The sequence below is a fragment of the Rhinoderma darwinii genome, chromosome 2 (assembly GCF_050947455.1).
Source record: "Rhinoderma darwinii isolate aRhiDar2 chromosome 2, aRhiDar2.hap1, whole genome shotgun sequence".
NCBI lineage: Eukaryota > Metazoa > Chordata > Amphibia > Anura > Rhinodermatidae > Rhinoderma > Rhinoderma darwinii.
This window is the reverse complement of record NC_134688.1, coordinates 425879290-425888577: the sequence shown is the minus strand read 5'-3', so window position 1 is coordinate 425888577 and position 9288 is coordinate 425879290. Positions and strand designations below refer to the sequence as shown.

The 9288-nt window shown below is 39.8% G+C and overlaps 1 protein-coding gene across 2 annotated transcripts in view; it reads left to right on the top strand.

The window, feature by feature from the left end:
- The first annotated feature begins 660 nt into the window (after positions 1 to 660).
- The window catches only part of CORO6 (coronin 6), a 104929-nt gene continuing 96301 nt past the window's right edge, over positions 661 to 9288 (top strand). For both annotated transcript variants that reach the window (XM_075854325.1, XM_075854324.1), the window contains exon 1: positions 661 to 864. The gene's annotated coding sequence lies outside the window, so the exon portion shown is untranslated. The remainder of the gene's footprint in view (positions 865 to 9288) is intronic.

Genomic DNA, 9288 nt, shown 5'->3' with positions numbered 1-9288 from the left:
GCCAATAGATCTTTTTTTCCTATCCTCTGCATTGGTCTACGATTAGTATAAAGAGAGTTTGCAAGGGGGCACCATTTCACTTTTCACCATCTGGCAAGCAAAAAGTAGCACCCCTGACTATAGACATATATTACTTACAAGGTTTATGATTTACTTTTGGATTTCCAACTTGTCCATATACATTTTGTCTGTCCGTGATTTTTAGCTAATTAGTCCAGAAAATGATGTTTGGCCACCATTGTGCTAAATATGTGCATTTAATTCTACCCCCATTCTCATTTCATGTTGTGTAATGACCGATTAATCTTTCGGTGACTATAGCATTTTATGGTGGGTGACACTGATATATGTGCCACATTATTTACAACATCCCTAACTATGTAAATGCAAAGTTTGACAAGTCTGTAACTAAATGCCAGTGTGGCAATGGGTTGACTGGTACAGTATGACATCACACTAGCTATGCCAGTCTTATGCCAACCTTATCTGTAGCATTTGTTAGTCCTGTAAATAAATATTTGAAGGGACAATACAGCCAGTCATAGAGGAAGAGGCACTACTCCTCCCTTTGTTGAACATTTCCCCTCCTCACCCCATCATTCTGCCTTTCAGCTGTTGGGTGTTGAGTTATTTTGCTTGAATGTTGATGGCAGCAGCTGTTACTGCAGCACAAGCCTCCTGCAACACACACACAAGTGAAGAGGACAGGGAGCAGGCGGCTCAGCACTGGACAGAGGGAGTGCATGCCCAGCAGTGCCCAGAGCCACACACAGGCAAGAGGAGCTCACAGCCACCAGGATATCACAAAAGGACATACAATCAATTATATACTAGGTGCCATATCATCCACCCAGTGTGATCAAGGTAAGATATATGTCATGTACTTAGCCAGTAGGCAATGCCAGGCTTTGCTTTGCCACCCCGTCATCAGGGCAGTGCAGAAATGTCCTAATGTGTGTCAGCAGGCTCTCAGGATGTGTTGTAGGAGTGTCACCATCATCATCAATTCATCATTTCTTTATAAACTCTTTTTTGATATACAATAGACTAGTTTTTAGCTCAGTTTTCTCTGCCTCATTGGTCACAGAACCTGAAAGGGAATGCTTATTGCTATATTTGGAAAGTGACCTCTCTTCTCTGCAGTAAGCAGTCAGTCTCCTTCTATAGCTGCTGCAACCTTCTACACGACGAAATCTCATTTTATTTTATTAAAGGCACATATACCTGAAGCTTCGTGTTCTGTATTTTACTATACAAGTAGACGTTTGTTTCACTCTGTAAAGTTTGTGCTCTAGGTCTTTACTTTGATATTGCGATTAAGTCAAGAAATGCATTATTACTCGTTACCTTTTCAGAAAAAGACGTAATATTGATTTGCCTAAAATTACAATAAGGTCTGCTTATGTAGGGTGACTGTCACACTTTAAAAGCAGCCATCTTGTCCTATCAATGACACATGCACTCTGGTGGGGGCTGGTTGGAAGTATAAGTAATTCCATTTCCTGACATGCACAATGCTGACAGGGTTTTGATTTGATTTGCGCAGGTCGGCTGTATGTAGGAAATTCATTCTTGGCGTAGGTATTTGTATGGTAATGGGGTTGAGTGGACGGCTTACAGAAATTATATACTGCAATAAACAGAGGATAGTAAAACTGTGAGCATGAAGGAGGTTGGTGTTTCAGGAAACGTAAACTGCATCAAAGATGAGAAGTGTGATGTTTTCACATGCCAAATATTTAGACCCTTCCAAGGGGCAAACTGTGACCCGTGTGGACGTCACATAAATATTAACATTAATGTGCCCACAATATTGTGCTCATGCTACTCAAATTGTAGGTTTACAATGCTGCCAATCTAGTATGAAGGCCGATATGAGGATAAACTACTATAATGCCGTTTTCTGCATTTTTGTTCTGCCGCATTTTTTGCAAATGTACTGTACTCTCTCTATCTCCCCGCTTTTTCCCATGTTACCCCTAAACTATTGAAAAAAAAAAGATAATAAACTTGATAATAATTGGTATCCCTGCATCCATAAAAGTCAGAACTATTAGAATTTAACATTATTTAACCCGCATGGTGAACACCCAAATCGCTCTTTTTTTGTTACCCCGTTTTTTATAATTCTTTAATAAAAAGTGATTCAAAAGTCTCATGTACCAGAAAATGGTACCAAAAGAAACTACAGCTTGCCCCGCAAAAAATAAGCCCTCATATTGCTCAATCGAAGGAGAAATAGAAAGTTATGGCTCTCAGACTATGGCGACACACAAAACAAATTTTATTTTTACAATTAAATTTTGTACTTGTAAAAGTAGTAAAACATAAAAATATATTTTTTTCCATTTTCCCATTACATTATATGGTACAATAAATGGTGCCGTCAGAAACTAGAACTTATCCCGCAAAAATCAAGCCCTTGTAAGGCCATATAAACAGAGAAATATTGTTCTATGACTGTAAATTCCCACAAATGCCTAGAAGGAAGGGCAAAAGCCAAAGGGAACGATGCGTTTCATCAAGGGCTGCAGGCCCCTTTGGCTTTCGATACAGTGACTGACCAGCTGCTGTTTAGCAATTGCTATACAGCTCCATTCACTTGGTCTTGGGGGTGTTGTGTTGCAATTCACTGCACAATGCCTGATCTGGTGTTACATTGGTATGCCATCAGTCAACGTTTTAGCTAGGCTTTCCTTCTACTGGGGCAAAGATTTAGTTCACTGCCCTAACCCTGTATGTAAATCTCATGGTCATGCTGGCTTGTTGGCACCCACCTGATACCCAGCACTAGGGGCACAAGCCATCAGTATTATTCATGGGAGAGCCCCTATAGTGTGTGTGTGTGTGTGTGTGTGTGTGTGTGTGTGTGTGTGTGTGTGTGTGTGTGTGTGTGTGTGTGTGTATATAATATATATATATATATATAGGAATTGCTTTATGGATCCCCTTTTCTGTTCCATTCTATCACCCAAGTTACATATTTTGGATTAGAAATACATGTTTATGTATTCGAGATCCATATAGTTGTGTATACATACAGATTTATCTTTAAGGAGCACCTTACATGTGTTACCTTCCATGCACACCTTTTTACATTCAGATTGCAATAGGATCAATCAAAATGTTAATATGCCAATCTAGTAACAAAAAAGAGAGTAGCGTGCAGCACAAACTGATATTGGAAGAGTGCCACTCCACGTGTGCAATAAACATTTAAAAAAGATGCGTAAAGCAAGGACAAATAGCAGACTGAACATCTAAATATGAATGAAATCACTATGCCAGTCTAACAAATGCAACCACTAACCCACTACATACCGTTTGCCCTTGTAACACTTGTACAAAAAATAGATTTGACTAGGACCTTAGTTTTTACAAAAAAAAGATGAATAAAGATTTTATGAGCATTTCTTTTGGCTTTGTTTGAAAAATTATTTACGTTCTAAGGCTGTGTTGACATCAGCGTAGGTTTCCATTGAGGGGTTCCGTCAGAGGAACCCCACAACGGAAACCAACGCTGATGTGAACAGGCCCTAAATCTCAGAACACCGAGGCTGAATGGAAGTATGTTGCGTTAGACTTTAGCACAGTGTTTCCCAACCGGTGTTCCATGGACCAGAACAGTAAAATGTTGAAAACATTTTTTTTTATAAGAAATCTCACAGTTGTGCGCAGCTCCAGCAGTGGGTGCTTCTCCAGAACGCTGCGTCTGGTCTCCTAAATGGTAAGACAGATCGGCACAATGACATCATTTGTACCACGAGTCAGAATGCAAGATGGGGTACAGCGCAGAATAGCTTCTCTTCATCTGCAAATCCTCAATGATCAGTGGCTGCGGGGGAGAATGGCTGCATAGGTTCAAAGCTCAGGTCAGTCATTTTGGGCTTTAAGTGATTAAATGGGGGCATCTGGCTACTGAACATAACTACAGAGAGAAGAAAAAGTGCAGAACTAAATGGGCAGTAAATGGGCAAATAATTTAGTGCCTCCTTAGTGCCATTTACCATTTATTGCCCTTTTAGTGCCCTTCTTTTTAGTGCCTCCTTTGTGTACATTTGCCATTTATTGCATTTTTTGTGCTTTTCTGTAAGAGAATAGTGCTAAAGGGGCAATGAATGGCAAACAGGCGCTAAGTAGGGAATGCATTCTGTGCCCATTTTCCATTTATTGACCCTTCAGTGATTATTCTTTTCAGGGTCCACTTTCTGCCCATTTGCCATTCATTGCCTTTAGTTTTCTTTTGTGACAGACAGGAGCAAAAGGAGCAAAAAATGTCAAATGGGCACCAAGTGGGCACTGAACAGAATGGCACTTAAGGGCCATTGAAAGCATTAAACCTTAAGGCTCAGTAATTCTCTGCCACTTTTCTGCATGTAAAAAAAAAGTGGTAGAAAACATATGTAAGTCGGCCATGCCCACAAATTTAAATAAAAGTACGGAATTTATTGGTATGGGTTCCCTGAAATAAGATTTTTTTTTCCAGGGGTTCCCCAATGCTAAAAAGGTTGGGAATCGCTGCTTTAGAACAAGACCCTGGTGTTGACCATTCCATATCATACAATTAGGGCTGGCTGGATTGTTCTGCAGGAAGTAAGTTGACTGTCATTCAGTAAAAATGTCACACTAGTTGCTTTCAGGTGTCATCAGATGTCATAATATTATGGTCTGGACTTACGAAGTGATCCATGGACATGGCAGAGCACAGTATAAAGCACTCTCCATGTAACTTTAGACCTAGTTAATGGACCATTGGAACTTGTGTCTCGCCATCTTGCCAAATGTGGTGTGCTATCCCATCTCACAAGCACTTGCAGATACTGAGTAAACAATATTGGTAAATCTTCGCATTGTTAGAATATTTGGACATATTTTTATTGTTTGGGGAAAAAAAAGCCTTTTACAGCTGTTTCTTGTGAGAATAATCTGTGACTTGTAGCTGCTTATGGGGAGGCTATTGCCCTAGTACTATTTTATTAACTGTGGATCTACCATGGTCAAGTTTGATCAATATACTAAAGATTGGTGGTCTGGCACAGTTGTAAATTTTGCTGCCTTGTTTTTATTCTGAGGCATGGCGTGAATTGACACACTATGTCCTTCACATGTACAGAGTATTTATACTGCACATATATTATACTTTTTGTAAATATGAGAGCACATGTATCAAACTATCATTCATAGAGATATTTCTCCTTGCTAGATTATGGACTGTCGACATTGCGTGCACTAAATTAATGATCTTTATTTGCTATTTTCCCTGTTTTGTCCCTGGTTTTGCGTATGAGATGACAGGTAACAGAGCCATGGAATTGATCAGTGTTTCTTATCCTATATCCCTTTCTCAAATAAATAACAAAATACCTCCAAGGCTATAATCATACACTGTGCTGCACCTATTAAATGCACAGCAAGAGGACAGTGTGAGTATGCCCTAGTAACATGGTGTGTAGCACAGGTTAAGAACCTGGATTGAAAATTGGCCGAAGAGAGTTGTGGTCAATGATTCCTACCTGAATGGTCTCCAATTAGAAGTGGTGTACCCCAAGGTTCAGTGCTGGGGCAACAATTATAAAATTTATTGATGATATAGAGGATGGGATTTATAGCACTGTTTCTATTTTTGCAGATGACACCAAGCTATGCAGTATAGTTCAGTATATAGAAGATGATCATGAATTACAAGCCGACATGGATACACTGAGTGTTCGGCAAATGAGGTTCATTGTGGATAAATGTAAAGTTATTCATCTGGATACTAATAATCTGCATGCACCATATGTACTAGGGGACTTAAACGGATTGAGAAGATCTGGGTGTTCTTGTAGATCATAGACTAAATAACAGCACAATGTCAATCAGCTGCTTCTAAAGCCAGCAGGATATTAATGTGTTTTAAAAGAGGCATGAACTCGCGGGACAGGGACATTATATTACAAAGCATTAGGACCTTCTCTGGAATATGCAGTTGAGTTCTCGGCTCAGGTTAATAGAAAGGATGCTCTGGAGTTGGAAAAAAAATACAAAGAAGAGCAACTAAACTAATTAGGTGCATAGAGAATCCTCGTTATATGGAAAAATTAAATAATTAATTTTATTGAGCCTTGAAAAGAGACTATTAAGGGGGGGGGGGCATGATTACCTATATAAATGGGCCATACAAAAAATGTGGTGAAAAGCTGTTTCATATAAATCTCCTCAAAAGACAAGGGATCACTTCCTCTTTCTGGAGAAAAAAAGGTTCAATCTCCAGAGGCAACAAGCCTTCTTTGCCATAAGAACTGTGAATCGGTGTAATAGCCTCCTGCAGGAGCTAGTCACTTCAGGAACAGTAGATGGCTTCAAAAAAGGCTAAGATATTTTCTTAGAACAAAAAAATATCCTTGCCTATGTCAGTGTATAGAATTCTTGTTTGAATGTTGATCCAGTGTGATCGCCACTTGGGATCAGGAGGGAAATTTTTCCTTTTTAGGGCAGATTAGTTAATGCCTTATGGGTATTATTTTTTTATTTTTTTTAACCATCCTCTGGATCAATAGAAGTAAAACTGAATTCTATAGCTTACCCATATCTCTTCTCTTTCTCCCTACCCTTGGTTGGGACTAGATGGACATATGTCTTTTTTTCTACCATACTAACTATGTAACATATGGCGTAGAGCTCATATATAGCACCATCACATAGTTGTATTCTCCATATATTTAATAAATCATGGCTGTTAATTGCATCTAATTTTTAACATTTCATGTGCCATTTTGCATGGATTTCATGCAGGTGCTCCGGTTCACAGCATCTTTCTAACACTGTTTCCATGAAAAATACTGTATATAATAATGTATATGGAGAAAAGTGTGTGTTACTAGTGGAACAAGAGAAATGGGCAAACACAACTCAACTGGGGAAGCCTGACCTGCAGTGATTTAGGCTCAGTTCACACTGGGTTCTCTTCTATTAGAGCCATGATGGATATGAAGGAATTTTTTTTGTAATGGTTCCTGGCGTATTCCATTGACTTATGAGTCTGTCAGGTTTTTTGGTTTCTTCTTTTTTTTTTACTGGACAGTATAGTGCAGCATGCTATTCCACTCTGGCTGTCAAAGAGCAACATAAACCTTATGAAGACCAATCAACTGCTGTGTGAACAGAGCCGTGAACTGCAGGTGTGAATCTGGGCAAATATGGTGATTTTAAAGTGCGCCTCCAGTTACTAGTGTGGCTGTGTCTCCGACTCCCGGCAGAAGTTTGTCAGGAAAGGAGTCTGCTGACAGAGAGGGTGTTCTGGTCGCTTAGGCAACATTACGAGGCTGGAATCCTCTGCTGCTTAGGATATTTGCACGAGAGGCTTCCAACATCATACAGTTGCCTAGGCAACCAGACCACCCGCTCTCCTTGGGTCTTAAAGCGTACTTTACTTTTCAGTTGACTATTCAGAATAAGCGGTCATATGTGTGTACACGAGGAATAACACTATTTCTGGCCATTATGTCACTTGTATTCTGTATTATTTAGCAGTTTTCCCCTCTGCAGGCATTAGCTCTAATTCTCAGTTGTCTCTGAGCTAGTGGGCAGAGCCTAACTGCTATCATGTCTTCCATACACTGCGCACCTAGAAGAGGAGAATCCTGCTCTCCTATCTCTAGCTATCACATATATAGAAGCTGCAGCAGCATGAAGAAGACTATAGAGAAGTAATGAGCAATGTAGATGAGAATCCAGCACTGAGGTGACATAGAAATCTTTCCAGCAGCCTGTGTTTTTCTCTCTGCTCCTGCTCCCTCCTGCTCACCCCTCCCTCTCTCCATAGACTTGTATGCGTAGTGTGTCTGTTGCTGACTCACTCTCTGCTCCTTCCTGCTGTTCTTCTCTCATCTCTCCATAGACTTATTTGGATAGGCAGTGAAGTGACACATCCCCACCTTCTACAGTCCATCAATTCTGCTCTGTAACTCACAGGAGGTGGACAGCACATTACAGCAAAGGAGACACTTTGGGTATGTGCACACGTAGTGACCAAAAACGTCTGAAAATACGGAGCTGTTTTCAAGGGAAAACAGCCCCTGATTTTCAGACATTTTTTGAGCAACTCGAGTTTTTCGCGGCATTTTTCGTGCCGTTTTCGCTGCGTTTTTTACGTCCGTTTTTGGAGCTGTTTTCATTGGAGTCTATGAGAAAATGGCTCCAAAAACGTCCAAAGAAGTGTCCTGCACTTCTTTTGACGAGGCTGTATTTTTACGCGTCGTCGTTTGACAGCTGTCAAACGACGACGCGTAAATGACAGGTCGTCTGCACAGTACGTCGGCAAACCCATTCAAATGAATGGGCAGATGTTTGCCGACGTATTGTAGCCCTATTTTCAGACGTAAAACGAGGCATAATACGCCTCGTTTACGTCTGAAAATAGGTCGTGTGAACCCAGCCTTAGTGGCAGAAACTTCACACAGTATTTACATGGATAAAACAACTAAATTATAACAGTAAGGAAATTACAAAGTTGATCTATATCAGTTATACTATTAGGTTACCATAAGTTGTTTGAAAAGAGGTACACTTAAAATAAAAAAGTCTAGTCAAATTACAGGAAAATAAAATAAAATTAATGTGTAATAGGGAAGGCTTGAGAAACTATAGACACACTTTGTCCATTAATCTGAATTGCAGTTTCTTGTGTGTTAGTCAATGTCAGTAGAGAATTCTTCCCTCCCAGATTTAGAACATGTGCTCATTCCAGAAGCTCGTGTGGCTGAATTTGGTGTGAAGTGTTGGCCGGTAGCAAGTTTTGTCCGTCCTTTGGAAATCAAATGCTATTACTACGTTTATGAGACTGTTAAAAGAGTTATGTAATGTGTAACAAGTTATAAGAATCCCTGAACAATGGCAGTCCACAACAATGGACCTTAAAGATGGAGGACAGGACAGTTGTAGAATTTGTAGCCGCCATTCAACTCAAAATACCTAAACCACAAGCAGGCAACTAATTTAGAAGTGCAGATAAGTGTAGAGCTATTTCTGTATGCATCAATACATACATTCCCAAGTAATCTACACACATACATAATAGATAGAGTAGTGTCAATGTGCAAAATGTAATAATCCGGGTGTAATTTCTCATATAATTCTATAATGCCGGTCTAATTTAATATTTCAAGGTCCAGTCTTACACCGTGTCAGCTTTTCATCTGCTAATGTCTGATTATATAGTCAATAGGAAACTTCCTGCCACACAGAATGAAAGCAGATTCAGAGTGCCTATAATAGCTTACACTTTATATAAATTGGCTGTAGTCCGTG